We start from the raw sequence: 18,844 nt of genomic DNA, 5'->3' as shown, positions 1-18,844 counted from the left end.
TGTGGCAGATGGCCGAGGAGGCGCGGGTGGTGTTGCTCGCTCCGCGTCAGCGCTATTGGGCGCATGGTGCAAGCCGTTCGGTGACATTTCAGATCCATTGATTATGGAAGCTCTATCATTGCGAGAGGGAGTGCTTTTTGCAAAACTTCGTGGCATATCGCATGTGATAATGGAGACCGACTGTCAGGAATTAGTGCAACTCTGGAATTCTCGCCGCAATTCACGTTCGATTGTGGCTCCTATCCTAGATGAAATAGGAGAGCTAGTTTTTGATTTTTCAGTATTTGAGGTTCAACATGTAAACAGGGCAGCAAATCTACCGGCGCATCTTTGTGCAAAACGCGCATGCACTCTGAATGCAACCGATTGCTGGCTCGAAAAGACTCCTAGCTTCTTGGTTCCAGCCTCTTGGCTGTTTGCCGGGAGAACACTTTTGTTGAATAAAAGCTCTCTGATTTGCCCGCAAAAAAAGCTGATTAGGTATTTTAAACAGCTTTGAGATGTGTGCAAAGAATGACGTGTCAAAATCTGGAGAGGGGCCTCAGGCGGGGGACTATGAGGCCCCGTCCCATACAATTTTCTTCCGTATGCATGTATCTCTCCGGCTATTGGATGCGGACGCAGGTTTCCAGATATTTCGTTCGATCTTATCTTTTCATCGATTCGCTTCTTCTCTCTCGAAGCCTCGAGTTGCCACCGATCCACCGCCCCATGGTCGAATAAAAGACCTCCCACGTTGTGTGCATGCTCTTCCCACATCTCTTCTCCACAAAGCCATCAGATACGATGTAACAGGGAGCGCACACGAAGTCTGCGATCGAGAAGGTTACGCTCATGTAGGGCCCCGGCTCATGGCATGCTCGAAGCCTCGCTTCACTCCTCGGCATGCATTGCCAGGCAGCCGCTGAGTGCCGCCAACCTGCTCTTGCTCTTCCTCCGCATCTACATGATTTGTATCCAAGAGAGCTCGACTTGCTGGCGTGACTCCCTGTCGCTGGCACCTATCTTCTATGTTCGCCGTTCTACGGCTTGATGCCAAGAAGAATCCAGTGTACCAGCACGGTGTGAAAGGGAACATGGAGATGTGCATCTAGGTGCTCGGGCGCGAGTCCAGTGGTATCGACGAATCAACCCAGCCACTACAAGGGCGTGGAGCAGATGAGGAGATGAAGGTGGAGCCGATGGAGCGGGGGATGCGTGTGCTGCTACGCTGTCAGCTCGGTAACTCGACCTGGCACTTGCAGCATCTTCCTCATGCCATCCCAGGCAGCCGGTGATCCACCTTCTCTGTCCTGTGTCGTCTCCATGGGAACTATTGATGCGCCTATTAAGCGTTATGTTTAGGGAAACTGCACAACACCCAATACGGGTGTGGCTATCTCATATATATAGAGGTACACAAGGTACAAATACAAGATATGTGATATACACAAAAGCTACGTATAAACATTGTCTAACACCCTCCCTCAATCTTAACTATGGCCTGAAGTACAAAGCAAGTTAAGATTGCGCCTACAACTTTCAAACTGAGGTTGTGGAAGTGGTTTCGTGAAGATGTCAGCAAGTTGATCTTTGGAGGAGATGAACTTGATATGAAGAAGCTTCTGTGCAACACGTTCCCTCACAAAATGATAGTCAACTTCGATGTGCTTGGTACGAGCATGAAAAACTGGATTAGATGAAAGGTATGTCGCACCAATATTATCGCACCAAAGAACTGGTGACTGCCCTTGAGAGACTCCCAACTCTCGTAACAGAGACTGTACCCAAATGAGCTCAGCCATGGCATTGGCAACCGCCTTGTACTCTGTCTCAGTGCTACTCCGAGATATTGTCGCCTGCTTGCGTGCACCCAGGCGATTAAGTTGAGACCAAAGAAGACAGCATAGCCCCCCGTTGATCGTCGGTCAGGCTCCCAGCCCAATCTGCATCATAGAATGCAGAGAGGATACTCGAGGAGGTAGGCCGAAGATGCAATCCATAGGAGACAGTGTGAGAGATATAACGCAGTATACGCTTCATAGCTGACCAATGTGAAGTCCGAGGAGCATGAAGATACTGACACACACGGTTAACCGCATAAGAGATATCCGGCTGTGTGATAGTCAAATACTGCAAACCACCAACAATACTATGGTACTTTGTAGAATCATCTGAAGAAAGCAAGGCACCATCCAAGGCTGATAACCGATCCGTCGCAGACATAGGGGTGGTAGCATGCTTGCAATGCAACATACCAGCACGCCGCGGCAGGTCCAAGGAATACTTATGCTGAGTGAGAGTCAGACCAGCAGGGGTCCGGGAAACCTCCAGACCAAGAAAGTAATGCAGAGCACCCAGATCCTTGACAGCAAAATGACCACCCAGAGCAGACAGCAGACAATCAGCGGCAGCCACTGAGGAGCTGATAAGAACAATGTCATCCACATAAACCAGCAGATACATAGTAACCTCAGGACGATGTAGAAGAAACAAAGATGTGTCAGCAGTGGATGGAACAAAGCCAAGATGTCTGAGAACCGATCCAAGTCGTGCATGCCATGCACGTGGAGCCTGTTTAAGTCCATAGAGTGCCTTGACAAGACGGCACAGATGATGTGGACGAGCAGGATCAACAAAACCTGGAGGTTGCCGCATGCACTACATATGTATACCTCTTCCTCCAAGACCCCATGAAAGAAAGCGTTTTGAACATCAAGCTGACGCAGAGACCACCCTTTGGTAAGAGCCAAGGACAGAAGCAGACGAATAGTGGTAGGTTTGACAACTGGACTGAATGTATCCTCGTAATCAAGACCATACCTTTGCTTGAAACCTTTCGCCACAAGTCGTGCCTTGTAGCGCTCAATAGACCCATCCGCGTGCTTCTTGACCTTGAACACCCACTTGGAGTCAATAATGTTAACACCAGACACAGGAGGAACGAGACGCCAAGTATCATTCCTCTTAAGAGCCTCAAACTCCTGCTCCATGGCAGAACGCCAGTGAGGAATCCGAAGAGCCGCTTGAAAATGTCGAGGCTCAGCAGTGGGGTCAGCAACCGTCTGCGCTACACACGCCGCAATCCACGCAACCGTGCCATCGGTGCGCTCTTTCGGGCGGAAGATACCGCTCTGGCTGCGCGTGCGAGCACGCAGAGGAGCGGTAGGTGGAGGAGGTGACGGCGGAGATGGTGTTGGAGGTGGTGTCGAAGAGGATGGTGAGGACGCAGACGAATCAGCGATCTCGGAGACCACATGTATCGGTGACGCGGCAGTCAACGGAGAGACGGCCGAACCAGGCGAGCGAGGCGACCGGGCCAGGCATGCGGCCTGGTGGAGGCGACCCGCCAAGGACCGAAGCAGCACGTGCTGACTCAGCCGGCTCGAGCGCCAAGCCAGTGCGGGAGCCGCACGGAGCTGACTCAGCCTTCCCGGGCGCCAACAGCGGTCCAGCTGATGAGGGGCCAGGAGGAGGCGAAGGGGTGGTGCATGCGCCACGCACAGGAGGAATTGCCTCTGTACACCCACCATCGTGCCCCCTAGTGACTAGAGGCGATGAATCATCCAGGAGCTCAAGGCGCGCTCCTCGCCCAATACCTGCACCGTGGTTAGGTAGCAACGAGGGAGTATATGCAGCATCGACAAATTGAACAGGCAAAGGTGAATTAGATTTCTCAGGTGCAGTGGGAGTGGTGGAGGTGACGGGAAGTGCGGAAAAAGGAAAAACATTCTCATCAAACACCACATCACGAGAGATGTAGACGCGATTAGAGGGAACATGAAGACATTTGTACCCTTTATGAAGAGAACTATAACCAAGAAACACACACTGTTTAGACCGAAACTCCAACTTGCGTTGGTTATATGGACGAAGATGAGGCCAACACGCACACCCAAATACCTTGAGAAAAGTATAGTCAGGAGTTTCATTCAACAAGAGTTCAAGAGGTGTTTTCATCTGACGAAGTCGTGTAGGGAGTCTATTAATAAGAAAGCATGCGGTGGAAAACGCATCACTCCAAAACCAGAAAGGAGGAGGCATGGGCAAGCAAAGCAAGACCAGTCTCAACTATATGATGATGCTTACGCTCAGCTACACCGTTTTGTTGATGTGTATGAGGACAAGACACACGATGTGTGATTCCAAGCTTATTAAAAAAAGCATTGAGGTTGTGATACTCACTCCCCCCCCCCCAATCTGATTGCACATGAATGATTTTGTGATTGGGTAGACGCTCAACATGCGCTTGGAATTGCAAGAAAACATTAAACACATCAGATTTGCGTTTAAGAAGATAAAGCCAAGTGAACCGACTATAAGCATCAATAAAGCTGACATAGTAATTATGACCACTAACAGAAGTTTGAGCATGGCCCCATACATCCGAAAATACAAGTTCAAGCAGTTTATGGACTACACGACTTGACTCAGAAAAAGGAAGCTGATGACTCTTGCCTTGCTGACAGGCATCACAAACTGCATCAACATGTTTATTGGACACAACTGGAAGCTCATGACGCTGAAGTACATGGCGAACGATGGGAGTGGCAGGATGACCAAGGCGTGCATGCCAATGTGATGGAGACACACGAACACCACTGAAAGCACTAGGAGCTGGTGGCACATCAAGCGCATAAAGACCATTATTGCGCAGTCGACCTCTAAGAAGTACGTCCCTCGTGTCCCGATCCTTAACAAAAAAATGAAAAGGATGAAATTCAGCAAGAACATTATTATCACGAGTAAGTTTAGGAACTGAAAGCAAACTACGTGAAACAGAGGGAACACAAAGGACATTAAGAAAACGTAATTGTTTGGATCAATGTGTAAGAAGTGATGCCTGACCAATATGTGAGATGTGCATACCTTCCCCATTAGCGGTGCGAACCTGATCGTGTCCACGGTACGGCTCATGTGTAGAGAGCTTGCCCATCTCACTCGTCAGGTGATTGGTAGCCCCCGTATCCATGTACCAAGATGCATCAACTGGGTAAGAAGGAGTATGCCCTTGCTCATGGCTCGCCAGGGCAGCCTGCTTCTCATTACCCTTGCCATTGTTCCCAAGCCCCAAGAAATCCTGCTTGAAGTGACAATGACAACGGGAGGCAAGGTGACCATCAAGCCCACATAGCTGGCAGGGGATCTGAGCACCACATGAAGGGCAACAGGCACGGACTCGACCTCCAGTCGAGGTAGTGGTGTTCCGTGAAGTAGGCGCAGGCGACGGCGACTTGCCACCAGTTGGTGGCTTGGAGGGCTTGCCCTTCCCACGCATTGCAGCGTTGGCGGACAGGAAACTCGACGTAGACCGGTGAGCCTGGATGCGCTGCTCCATAGCAAGGAGCCGTGCGTACAACTCACATAACTGGATGGGAGTGTCACGACCATTGATATTCTCCACCAAATTATCATACTCGTCGCTCAGTCCGTTGAGCACATAGGAAGTGAACTCCTCCGGACCAAGTGCCTTGCCAATGGAGGCAAGTGTGTCAGCCATACCCGTCACCTTATTGAAGTAGTCGGTGATGGTGAGATCCTGAAGCTTCACCTCTCCAAGCGCAGTGCGAATGGCATGAGCCCACACCTGAGACTGCGAGGCAAAACTGGTGTGAAGAGCCGTCCACGCGTCCCGAGACGTAGCGCCGAAGATAACCAGTGACGAGACCCCTTCCGTAAGAGAGGACTGGATGGCGAAGAGGATAGCCTGATCCTGAGCCACCCACGCATGATGCCCCGGATGGTATGGCGGTGGGCACGGCAGAGTGCCGTCAACAAACCCCTCCAAGTAACGGCTGCGGAGAAGCGGCAAAACCTGAGCACGCCATGACAGATAGTTATCCGTCGTCAGCTTCACCGGGATGAGATGCGCAAAATAAAACGGTGCATGAGATACACCATAATCTGAAGGCGGCGGCGCATAAAAACCTGAGGGCAAAGGACCACTCGGCACCATGGACGAAGCAACCAGCTCCGTCGATGCACCGCCGTAGGGCGCGGCGTATGGAGACACAGGCATCGAGGTTGGCGGGTAGGCGTAGGCCAACGGGGCAGCACGGCCAGAGGGCTGCTGCAGCGCAGTGGCCGGCGTAGCGCCGTAGGAGCCGGCCAGCGGCGACTGTTGCGAGGGCGTAGCCCCCTGGTGTACATGCAGATGTGTTCCGGCTCCCACGTCCGAGTGCAGATGGGATTGCAGCTGCGGCACAGTGCCTTGATGTGAAACCTGCGGCTGTGCATGAAGATACGATCCAGCACCCAATCCATCACCCACGTCCGAGTGGAGAGGCCGATACGAGGGAGTGCCCTGGGGAAACAGATGCGACCCGGCGCCCGGATAGGGCCCCCACCAGGGAGCGGCCAAAGCAGCCTCGTAGTAGCCCGCACCGTAGATGCCCGCAGCGGCCGAAGCAACTCCGTAGGAACCCGCACGCTGGCCAGCAGTTGGAGCAGCGCCGTAGTAGCCCGCGTGCGGTGGAGCAGCGGAGTCGCCGAAGACCGGCGACGATGGCGCGACGGAGACCTGGGCGGTGGCAGCCATGGAGGCGCCGGCCAGGGAGAGCAGAGGCGAAGATGACAAAAACGGAGAGACCAGGACGGCTGGGGCGGCGGCAATGATACCGGCGGCAGCGGCCGGCATCGAGGCCATGATATGATCGTGGCGGCAGCGGAAGCAACGACCGAAACCCTAAGCTGATACCATATTAAGTGTTATGTTTAGGGAAACTGCACAACACCGAATACGGGTGTGGCTATCTCATATATATAGAGGTACACAAGGTACAAATACAAGATATGTGGTATACACAAAAGCTACGTATAAACATTGTCTAACAGCGCCTGCCCAGGCCGTTGGGACTTCTCATGTCCGACCCGCGTCATCACCATGCTGAACTATGGAGTACTGTCGCCTCAGGTAAGCTACCGCCGGCAGCGACGCGATGAGGCACTCAGCCCCTTCTTGAACTACAAGACGGCGAGCTCACGACGGCTGCAGCCTCTTCGCTGAAGAGAGAGACACGATGAACGTTTACGTCAAGTCCTTCCGGCAGCAGAAGGCCCGTACCTATGGGTTGGCAAGCAAGCCCAGCGGCGGCATCTCCAAGAAGGCGGGGCACCACCACCACTAGAAGCAAGCGGGGCGTAGCTCCTCCACTCGACGCCAGGTATGCCCGTTCCAAGTGCATAAGGCCTTGTACAATGGGAGATGCTTAGGGAAGTGCTTAGAAAAATAAACCGGATTTTTTTTGATGCACCGGTGCCTATTTTTATAGGAGAGACGCTTAGTTAAGCATCTATCCTGTACAAATAAGCACCGGTGCTTAAGAAAATCCTGATTTATTTCTCTAAGCACCTCTCCTAAGCACCTCCCATTGTACAAGGCCTAAGCGGACTGGAAATTGGCACCTCCGCAATGTAAAAGGCCATTTACAACCTATTGAATTGAGAACAATCCATGGAATACACACACGTTGACCCTTGTTAGAACTAGTGATAATTTCTCCTTCTAGCACCCTCTCACCTAGCCGAGTGAGAATTAAGTGAGTACCATTGCATAAGCCCAACGATGGATGACCACAAGGATCAGTCTGGCTCGCCTACACGGAGCTCTTCGCCGTTTTGGTGTCGTCGTATGCCGGCCAGACATGTGATCATGTGGGATGCACCGGTAGAGGACCCCGTACACTGTGTCCAGTCCACCCGTCGGCCGTGTGGGCAGTCAGTCACCGGCCATGTAGCCACTTGTTGGTATTGATCTAGAGACTCAATGGGCCAAAACGAAAATAAAAGATCAGAAATAAAGTTACGTTAAAGAGAGAAACAGGGAGGCCACGAACCAACGTTCGTACCCTTCGATCTCAACTTATGCACCCTGATCGGGGGCACCCTAACCAACTATGGTTTTGGTCCCCTGTCGCCAGTGCACATAAAAATATGGGGGAGCAGCCGCCACCTACGCTAGACTAGTTCTCGTACGGTTTACTCCTGCTCCCCACATCCCTAAACCCTAACCGGTCTGGGAGAGCGCTGCACGACGGGAAGATCATCTCCAAGCTCTGCCCCTGTCCCAGGGCAGTGCCGGTGGCGCCCGGAGGGACGCCGCTACCTGCAACGAGCAACTTCACCGAGCCTGCATCAAGCCTGCATCGAGCAGGCACGGGACTTCGCACCATCGACACCAATGGCTGCTTCCATTGGTGGTAAGAACCTAATCCATCTCTCTGATCTGTGCTACTAGGTGATCTAATTGTTAGGCTTACGATCTGTTTAGTATATCCTACGGATTAAAAGTCTAACAATGGTATCTTGAGCAAGGTTAAGCCTAGATTAGATCCCTATTGATCTTTTGGTTATGTTAAAGTGCTCAAATTAAGCCCAGATGATCACTGTTAAAGGTTAAAGATTGAAGGTTATAGTCAATCTCCTCTGATTAAAGTGAATGTCCATATCTAGGGTTAAGTGGTTTCGGCTAAAGTCTAATTTGCTACGGATTTGTGCTAATTAACAAATGGTTATGATCAATCATGTTCTCTTAATTTATTATGCCACGTTTCCGCTTCAAGTTTTGTCAACAAGCACTGGTTTTAGTTCCTGTTAGCATTTAGAACTTGATGAATTGGGAAGTTAAAGTCAGCCGAACCCTAACTCTAGAAATTCCCCAATTTTGGAACCCTAGTTTTTTCCCATTTGTGAAATCCTGAAAACAGAGGCAAAATGTTGAAATTAAGAGGCAAAATGGGTTGGGGCTTACCTCATGACGCCGCGCCAGTGCTCCCCTTCTGGATCCCGACGCCGGCGACGCCGTCGTCTCCCGGACGGCGCGCGGAAAGCAGTGCCTGCAACAGCCATCGATGGCTGCACCCATGGACGCGCGCGTGGCAGGGCACCCTGCGCTCAGCACGTCGCCGTCGCCGCCAAAAGGCTTGCACCGGCAGCCGCTGGCACCATTGCGCCGTCGCGTCACCAGAGCTACGCTCGACGGAGGAGCGCGCGGGACGAAGTCCTTTTGCATGCTGCTTCGGCGAGCGAAGCTGCCGCGTCGCCATGTCCGGCGAACCTCGCGTCGCCACGTCCGGCGGGCCTCGTGCCGCCGTGTCCTCTTGTACGAGCGCGTCTCACCGGCGCCATCGCGTGGTCGCTCTCTCACTCTCTGGAGCGAAAAAATCGGGAGGAGATGGGGAAATGAGGACTGGGGTTTGACCCTGCCAATTTTGTTCTGAGCGGAATGATCACAGCCGTCAGATCGATCGGACGGCTGAGAACGACGGGCAGCTCAGGGCAGGCCTTCGGCCGCTTAACGGGCTGTATTCGCAGCCGGGCCTTGGCCCAAGTTGTCTTGGCCTAGCACGGACAGTTTTTTAATTATTATGAGCTTATTCGCTGCTAGGCCGACTGCATAATGGATTGCCGTGGGGTTTTGGGCTAAAATTGAAGTTTCTGTGCGTTTTCTATTTATTCAGTGTATTTCCGTATTATGATTATTCCCAAAATGTTCTTGCAATGTTATAAATAGAAAATTGCCAGAAAAATGATTCTGAAAATTATGGTTTAGTTTTCTGAATGAAATGGAACCAACGAGAAATTTTATTTAGAAAACTTTTATGAATTAATGTTTGTGTCATTTTATGGCACATTTATGTTCATCCCATGGTAATATCAATAAATGGTGAATTATTAATGTTGGAAAATTGATATTACACATGAGATTAATGTGATCATTTTTGTAATACAGACCAACGTTGTTTTACATTTTTGAATCACTCCATTAATTCCTTATTATTTTCTGCCCAACGGTGATATAATTTGGAGTTGATTTTTGCATGAAAATTGATCGAACCAACGTAGGTTAATTTTTGTGCAATTTAATTTAATTATGATGTTCTTTTCCTTTACTTATGATATTTCGAAATCATGACAGCTTCCGGTTCTCGTGGCCTCGAGATCGAGCCACTTACTGGGAATAACTTCCAATCGTGGAAGGACTCGTTGCTTTTGCACCTCGGATGGCATGAGGTTGACCTCGCACTGAGGGAAAGTAAACCAGTGGAACCTGCAAAGGGTGCCACTGGGTATGCTGAGCTTAAGAAAGATTATGATACTAAAGTTGAGAAGTGGGAGAGGTCAAACAAAATGGCGCTCCTAATTATGAACTTCTCCATCTCGACTGAGATTAAAGGGGCTATTCCTGGCAATGAAAGTGCCACCGAATATTTGAAATCGGTGGAAGAACAATTTAAGGGCTCAGAGAAAGTGTATGCAGATGAGCTTTTGCACAAGCTGCTTGCAAAATATGACGGGCCTGGAAATGTGAGGGAGCACATCTTAAGTATGAGCAATGCCGCGACAAAGCTTAAAACCATGAAGTGTGACTTGAACGAAGAGCTTCTGGTGCTCCTAGTTTTTAGGTCACTACCCTCACAATTCAATCCATTCAAGATAAACTATAACTCTCTTGAAACCAAATGGAAACTATCTGAACTCATTGCACATTGCGTTCAGGAGGAAGAGAGAATGAAGAGTGAGCAGAAAGATCAAGCTCTCCATGTTAACTCTGCAAAGAGGAAGCATGAAAACCATGCTCATAACAATAATGTGCCCAACAAAAAGCAGTATTCCAAAAAGAATCCTCCAAAGCCTAAGCAATGCAACGAGGCAAGTTGTTCACGTCCCGCACCTTCAGCGGCTACTTCAGTTAATCTTACAAATGCCGCTGGAGAAAGACTTTGCAATTTTTGCAAGCAGCCAAATCATTTCACGGTGGACTGTCCAGGTTTTCTTAAGTGGCTGAATAAAAAGGGTAAGGATGAGATCACTCTTGTAGATGAATCTCTATATGTTGATTTTTCTGAATCTACATGGTGGATTGACTCAGGTGCGACTGTTCATGTCGCGAATTCTTTGCAGGGATTCCATATAAGCCACACCCTAAAGGGAACAAGAAGACTTAATGTCGCGAATGGGAAGGAGGCTGAAGTTGAAGCTGTGGGCTCCCTCACCTTGAAGTTGCACACCGGTTTCCTACTTCAGCTCAAGGACGTTCTTTATGTGCCTACTTTGAGTAGGAATTTGATTTCAGTTTCATGTTTAGATGATTTTGGATTTCATGGTACCTTTGGGGAGAAACAATGTTTTTTAAAGTATTGTAATAAGGATGTTGGTCTCGCCGTCCGATGAGGCAAACTTTATATGTTAAATCTTTCCGGTTATCCTATGTGTGTGAATCTCTGTGAAATGAATATGAATGAACGCAATCATAAAAAGAATGGGAGAAGTATCAATCCTTCTTCGAAATTGTGGCATCGTCGCTTGGGCCACATTTCGAGGGGGAGAATGGAACAATTGATTAAAGAAGAAATACTTCATCCGCTAGATTTCTCTGATGCGGGCAATTGTATTGACTGTATTAAGGGAAAATATGTGAAAACAATTAAGAAAGGAGCAGTAAGAGCCACATCGGTCCTTGAACTTATTCATACTGACATATGCAGATCTTTTAACGTAGAGTCTATGGATGGTTTTGATTCTTTCATTACCTTCACAGATGATTTCTCTCGCTATGGCTACATTTACCCCATACGTGATCGGTCCGAAGCTTTGGACAAATTTAAGATTTATAAAGCCAAGGTTGAAAATCAACTCAACCTAAAGATCAAAGTAGTACGGTCTGACCGCGGGGGAGAATATTATGGCAGGCATGCTCCTTATGGGCAAATTCCAGGACCGTTCGCAAAATATCTTGCTGAAAATGGAATAATTGCCCAATATTCAATGCCTGGTGAACCTCAGCAAAATGGCGTAGCTGAGCGTCGTAACCGCACTCTTATGGATATGGTACGTAGCATGCTTAGTCATGCGAACTTACCAGTAAGCCTTTGGATGGAGGCATTGAAAACAGCTGCACACATCCTAAATCTTGCTCCAACTAAGTCAGCACCGAGCACACCTTACGAGATGTGGGCGGGAAAGAAACCGAGCTTGAATTACTTACGAGTGTGGGGCTGCCCGGCTGAAGCTAAAGTATTTAATCCACATATTAAGAAATTGGACCCAAAGACAGTTAGTTGTTTTTTCATTGGGTATCCTCATAGAGAAAAAGGATCTCGCTTTTATTGCCCAGGTCATACCACCAAGTTTGTGGAAACCAGGCAAGCGGTGTTTTTTGAGGATAATGAAGTCATTGAGGTTAGGGCGATTGATCTTGAGGAGAAGCGGGTGTACGTTCCATCCCCGACTATCCAACAGAACTTTATCCCTATGCCTAATATGCACGAGACACCTACTGGTGATCCTGAACCTGAAGTGGATCCTCAATCCGACGAGGAGCCTCAGCATAATGAATATCCTCAGCATGATGAGGATCCTCAGCCAAATGATGATCCTCAACCCAATGTTAATCCTCAACCTTCTCGGGCAAGAGAAAATGCACATACTAATGAGCCTACGAGAAGATCACAACGGGAAAAGAAAAAGGCCATCTCTAGCGATTATGTCACTTTCATGTGTGAGCATGAAAATGACATAGGGAAGGCACAAGATCCGACCTCATATAAAGAAGCCACTAAAAGTGAAGACTTTTCCAAATGGTTGGTAGCCATGGAAGACGAATTGAAATCTATGAGCTCGAATGATGTTTGGGACTTAGTAGAAGTTCCTGATGGAGCCAAAAGGGTAGGCTGCAAGTGGGTCTACAAAACCAAATATGATTCCAAAGGGAACGTCGAAAGGTTCAAAGCGAGACTTGTAGCAAAAGGTTTTACACAAAGAGAAGGAATCGATTATAAGGAGACCTTCTCGCCTGTGTCATCCAAAGATTATTTCAGAATTGTCATAGCACTTGTAGCTCATTATGATTTGGAGCTGCATCAAATGGATGTCAAGACGGCATTTCTGAATGGTGACTTAAAAGAAGAAGCTTACATGACTCAACCTGAAGGTTTTGTCGTGAAAGGAAAAGAACACATGGCATGTCGTTTAAAGAAATCCATATATGGCTTGAGGCAAGCTTCAAGGCAGTGGTACCTAAAGTTTGACGAGATTATTAGAACTTTTGGTTTTAAAGAGAATGAAGTGGACAACTGCATATATGTTAAATTTAAAGGCAGTAGGTTCACATTTTTAGTCCTATATGTGGATGATATTCTATTGGCTTGCAGCAATAAATATATGCTGCATGAGACCAAGAGATTTCTGTCATCAAAATTTGATATGAAGGATCCCGGTGAAGCCTCGTATGTCCTTGGCATCGAGATTCATCGAGATAGGTCCAAAGGAACATTAGGACTATCGCAAAGGGCATACTTTGAGAGAGTACTAAAGAAATTCAATATGCATAAGTGCTCTTCCTCACCTGCCCCCATAGTTAAGGGCGATAAGTTTGGGACATTCCAATGTCCGAGGAACCAAAATGAAACTGATCAAATGAAGTCGGTTCCTTATGCTTCAGCTGTCGGAAGCATCATGTATGCTCAAGTATGTACACGCCCTGACTTAGCTTTTGTAACAGGGATGCTTGGCAGATTTCAATCTAATCCAGGACCGGACCACTGGAAGGCCGCAAACAAAGTCTTGCGTTATATGCAAGGTACTAAAAATTTCATGCTTACATATAGAAAGTCCGATAACCTGGAAGTTATTGGTTATTCAGACTCTGATCTTGCCGGGTGTGTGGATAGTATGAAATCCACGTCAGGTTATATATTCACACTCGCTGGAGGAGCCATATCGTGGAAAAGCTCCAAGCAAAAGATAGTTGCCTCATCTACGATGATGGCAGAATATCTAGCATGTTTTGAGGCCACCGGGCAGGCTGTATTCCTAAAGAATTTCATTCCCGGACTTAAAGTGGTTGACAGCATTTCCAAACCACTGACATTGTACTACGATAATGAACCCGCAGTTTTCTATGCGAATAACAACAAGTCAAGTGCTGCTGCCAGGCACATTGACCTAAAGTACCATGTTGTTCAATATAGAATCCAGGATCAAACTATTAATGTTAAGCATATCAGTACAACACGTATGCTTGCGGATCCGCTTACTAAAGGCTTACCACCCAATATATTTCGTGAGCATGTAGCCGGCATGGGATTATTGGAAGCCTCTTGATTCTGGAATTATGGGACCGCTAATATAAACCACTCCCAATAAGTAAAATGTTTCCTTTTCGAAATAGGATGTGTGCTATGAATATTGAGGTTCAATGACTTTTCATCGGCTGTTGTAACACCTTACTCTGGTATATTATTCCTATGGAGAATGGACAAAAGTCATTGAGCCTAACGATCAAGGGGGAGAATGTTGGTATTGATCTAGAGGCCCAATGGACCAAAACGAAAATAAAAGACCAGAAATAAAGTTACGTTAAAGAGAGAAACAGGGAGGCCACGAACCAACGTTCGTACCCCTCGATCTCAACTTACGCGCCCTAATCGGGGGCACCCTAACCAACTATGGTTTTGGTCCCCTGTCGCCAGCGCACATAAAAAGATGGGGGAGCAGCCGGCACCTACGCTAGACTAGTTCTCGTACGGTTTACTCCTGCTCCCCACATCCCTAAACCCTAACCGATCTGGGGGAGCGCTGCACGACGGGAAGATCATCTCCAAGCTCTGCCCCTGTCCCAGGGCAGTGTCGGTGGCGCCCGGAGGGACGCCGCTACCTGCAACGAGCAACTTCACCGAGCCTGCATCAAGTCTGCATCGAGCAGGCACGGGACTTCGCACCGTCGACACCAATGGCTGCTTCCATTGGGGGTAAGAACCTAATCCATCTCTCTGATCTGTGCTACTAGGTGATCTAATTGTTAGGCTTACGATCTGTTTAGTATATCCTACGGGATTAAAAGTCTAACACCACTCTGTCCGCCAGTGTGCCCAGCAGTACTCTCGTACCAAGTCTGCCTCCGGCCGTATGGCCAGTCCGCCCGTCGGCCATGTTCGTAGTCAGTCGCTGGCATCCACACTGCCTAAAGCTAGGTGCTTGAGTGCCTAGCCCAGCCAGTGCTAGCGGGTAGCTAAGTGGAGTAGTGGACAGAAAGGCGACGTGCAGCAAAGGCAATGAGACAGTGGGCATAAAAAGGTCTAACTTTTTCTGAATTTCAGAAGTTTTTTGCATTTCTGTGTTAACTGAATTTCAGATTTATTTGCCTTTGTGTGTTAGGTTTTTTGCTTTTACGACTGATTCTTCTTTTGCTGGAAACAAACACACACGTACATAGGCTACACAATGTCACACCGATCAATTTAGCCAGGTCTAATACGCATGACACGCACACACGTAAGAGTTGATGTGTGAGCACTATGCAGGTTTCGCCCCTGGCTTCCGTGGATTTTTTGGGTATGTCACATAAACACGTTAAGCAGCGTCGTCGAGAACCGTAGGCAGTGTACCTACCTACGCAATCACAGCACGTCGGACGTTAAAACCAGATTAAGTGCCATCAAGAAAATCAATCCAAACAGGAAAAAAATACAACCTCTTACTTCAAGGGGCAAGCACTAGCACCGTACACAAAAAAAAAATCTTAAACCATCTACACCAACCAATCCTCGAGAAAAACCGGGGAACAGCTGTTTCATGCACATGGTCACATCATACATGATCTCCTCCAGCCATTGCATGCGTGTATCTAAGAAAAATCCAGAAACTAATTCCCCGCCACCGCCCGACAGAACGCAATCGAATCAAAAAGCAAACAACTATTTACACACCGATCACATACCCCGCCAGATCCTAACCAATTAGGTGCGTCAATACCATTAATCAATTTTAGGCTGGAAAATTCTAAAAAACCCATAAAAGAAATAAGAGTTTGGTCGAGAAAAGTAAGAATCCATATGTGTAGTTTTTGATTTGGTGTCCGATAAACTATATGTTCGATGTAGGTTAGTAGAACTGGAATGATTCCATATCATGGCGAACTTGCAATGTGAGGAGCCATGACAATGAATTATTTTATCTACTAAGATTTCAACATTTTAGTTATGTTTTGTGTCATGATTCTATCACGACGTACAGATTGGCGTGGCGTGCCGCCGCGCGGGTTAAGCTAGTATCTATTTAGAGAGATGACAGGAATTGGTCATTCACATAGTTAGTCATAAAATCCTGCATAAAACTTGTAGACCACTGAATATGATATGTTTGATTCCTTGCAATAGTTTTGCAATATAAAGATGGTAATATTATAGTCATGTTAGTGGGTAGTTGTGGATTGTAGAAATACTTGTGTTGAGATTTGTGATTCCCGTAGCATGCACGTATGGTGAACCATTATGTGAAGAAGTCGAAACATGATTTATTTATTGATTGTCTTCCTTATAAGTGGTGGCCGGGGACAAGCGATGGTCTTTTCCTACCAATCTATCCCCCTAGGAGCATGCGCGTAGTACTTTGTTTCGATAGCTAATATAATTTTGCAATAAGTATGTGAGTTCTTTATGACTAATGTTAAGTCCATGGATTATACGCACTCTCACCCTCCCGTCATTGCTAGCCTCTTCGGTACCATGCATTGCCCTTTCTCAGCTCGAGAGTTGGAGCAAACTTTGCCGGTGCATCCAAACCTCGTGATATGGTATGCTCTGTAACACATAAGCCTCCTTATATCTTCCTCAAAACAGCCACCATACCTACCTATTATGGCATTTCCATAGTCATTCCGAGATATATTGCCATGCAACTTCCATCATCATCATATACATGATTTGAGCATTCATTGTCATATTGCTTTGCATGATCGTAAGATAGCTAGCATGATGTTTTCATGGCTTGTCTGTTTTTTGATGCCATTGCTACGCTAGTTCACTGCACATCCTGGTACATCGCCGGAGGCATTCATATAAAGTCATATCTTTGTTCTAGATATCGAGTTGTAATATTGAGTTGTAAGTAAATAAAAGTGTGATGATCATCATTATTAGAGCATTGCCCCAGTGAGGAAAGGATGATGGAGACTATGATTCCCCCACAAGTCGAGATGAGACTCCGGACAAAAAATATAAAAAAAAGAAAAAAGAAAAAAGAGAGAAAGGCCAAAAAAATAAAAAAAATGAGAGAAAAAGAGAGAAGGGGCAATGTTACTATCCTTTACCACACTTGTGCTTCACAGTAGCACCATGTTCTTCATATAGAGAGTCTCTTGAGTTATCACTTTCATATACTAGTGAGAATTTTCATTATAGAATTTGGCCTGTATATTCCGATGATGGGCTTCCTCAAATGCCTGAGGTCTTCATGAGCAAGTAAGTTGGATGCACACCTACTTAGTTTTCAGTTTGAGCTTTCATACACTTATAGCTCGTAGTGCATCCGTTGCATGACAATCCCTACTCACTCACATTGATATCTATTGACGAGCATCTCCATAGCCCGTTGATACGCCTAGTTGATGTGAGACTATCTTCTCCTTTTGTCTTCTCCACAACCATCATTCTATTCCACCTATAGTGATGTGTCCATGGCTCACCCTCATGTATTGCGTGAAAGTTGAAAAGATTTGAGAACGTCAAAAGTATGAAACAATTGCTTGGCTTGTCATCGGGGTTGTGCATGATGTGAATATTTTGTGTGGTGAAGATGGAGCATAGCCAGGCTGTATGATTTTGTAGGGATAACTTTCTTTGACCAAGTTATTTTGAAAAGACATGATTGCTTTATTAGTAGGCTTGAAGTATTATTGTTTTTATGTCAAATGATAGACTATTGCTTTGAATCACCCGTATCTTAATATTCATGCCATGATTAGATATGTGATCAAGATTATGCTAGGTAGCATTCCACATCAAAAATTATCTTTTTTATCATTTACCTACTCGAGGACGAGCAGGAACTAAGCTTGGGGATGCTAATACGTCTCTGTCATATCTATAATTTTTGATTGTTCCATGCCAATATTCTACAACTTTCATATACTTTTGACAACTTTTTATACTATTTTTGGGGACTAACATATTGATCCAGTGCCCAATGCCAGTTCCTGTTTGTTGCATGTTTTATGTTTCGCAGAAAATCCATATCAAACGGAGTCCAAACGGGATAAAAACGGACGGAGATTATTTTCGGAATATTCGGAGAACATGGGAAGAAAAATCCACGTGAGACAGTGCCCGAGGGAGGCACCAGGCAGGGGGACGCGCCCCACCCCCTGGGCGCGCCCCTGACCCTCGTGCCCCCGTAAGGCGGTCGATGCCCTTCTTCGGCCGCAAGAAAGCTAATTTTTAGGAAAAAAATCACGGCAAAGATTTCAGTCCAATTGGAGTTACAGATCTCCATATATATACGAAACGGTGAAAGGGCAGCCAGGGGGAACGCAGAAACAGAGAGAGACAGAGAGACAGATCCAATCTCAGAGGGGCTCTCGCCCCTCCGCCGCCATGGAGGCCATGGACCAGAGGGGAAACCCTTCTCCCATCTAGGGGGAAGGTCAAGGAAGAAGAAGGGGGGCTCTCTCCCCCTCGCTTCCGGTGGTGCCGGAGTGCCACCGGGGGCCATCATCATCACCGCAATCTTCACCAACAACTTCACCACCATCATCACCAACTCCTCCCCCATCTATGCAGCGGTGTAATCCCTCTTTTACCCGCTGTAATCTCTACTTAAACATGATTCTCAATGCTATATATTATTTCCCAATGATGTATCGCTATCCTATGATGTTTGAGTAGATCCGTTTTGTCCTATGGGTTATTTGATGATCGTGATTGGTTTGAGTTGCATGTTTTGTTATTGGTGCTGTCCTATGGTGCTCTCTGTGTCGCGCAAGCGTGAGGGATTCCCGTTGTAGGGTTTGCAATATGTTCATGATTTGCTTATGGTGGGTGGCGTGAGTGACAAAAGCACAGACCCGAGTAAGTAGGTTGTTTGCGTA

Source organism: Triticum urartu, chromosome 5 (genome assembly GCF_003073215.2).
Source record: "Triticum urartu cultivar G1812 chromosome 5, Tu2.1, whole genome shotgun sequence".
Lineage (NCBI taxonomy): Eukaryota > Viridiplantae > Streptophyta > Magnoliopsida > Poales > Poaceae > Triticum > Triticum urartu.
This window is presented reverse-complemented; position numbering follows the sequence as displayed.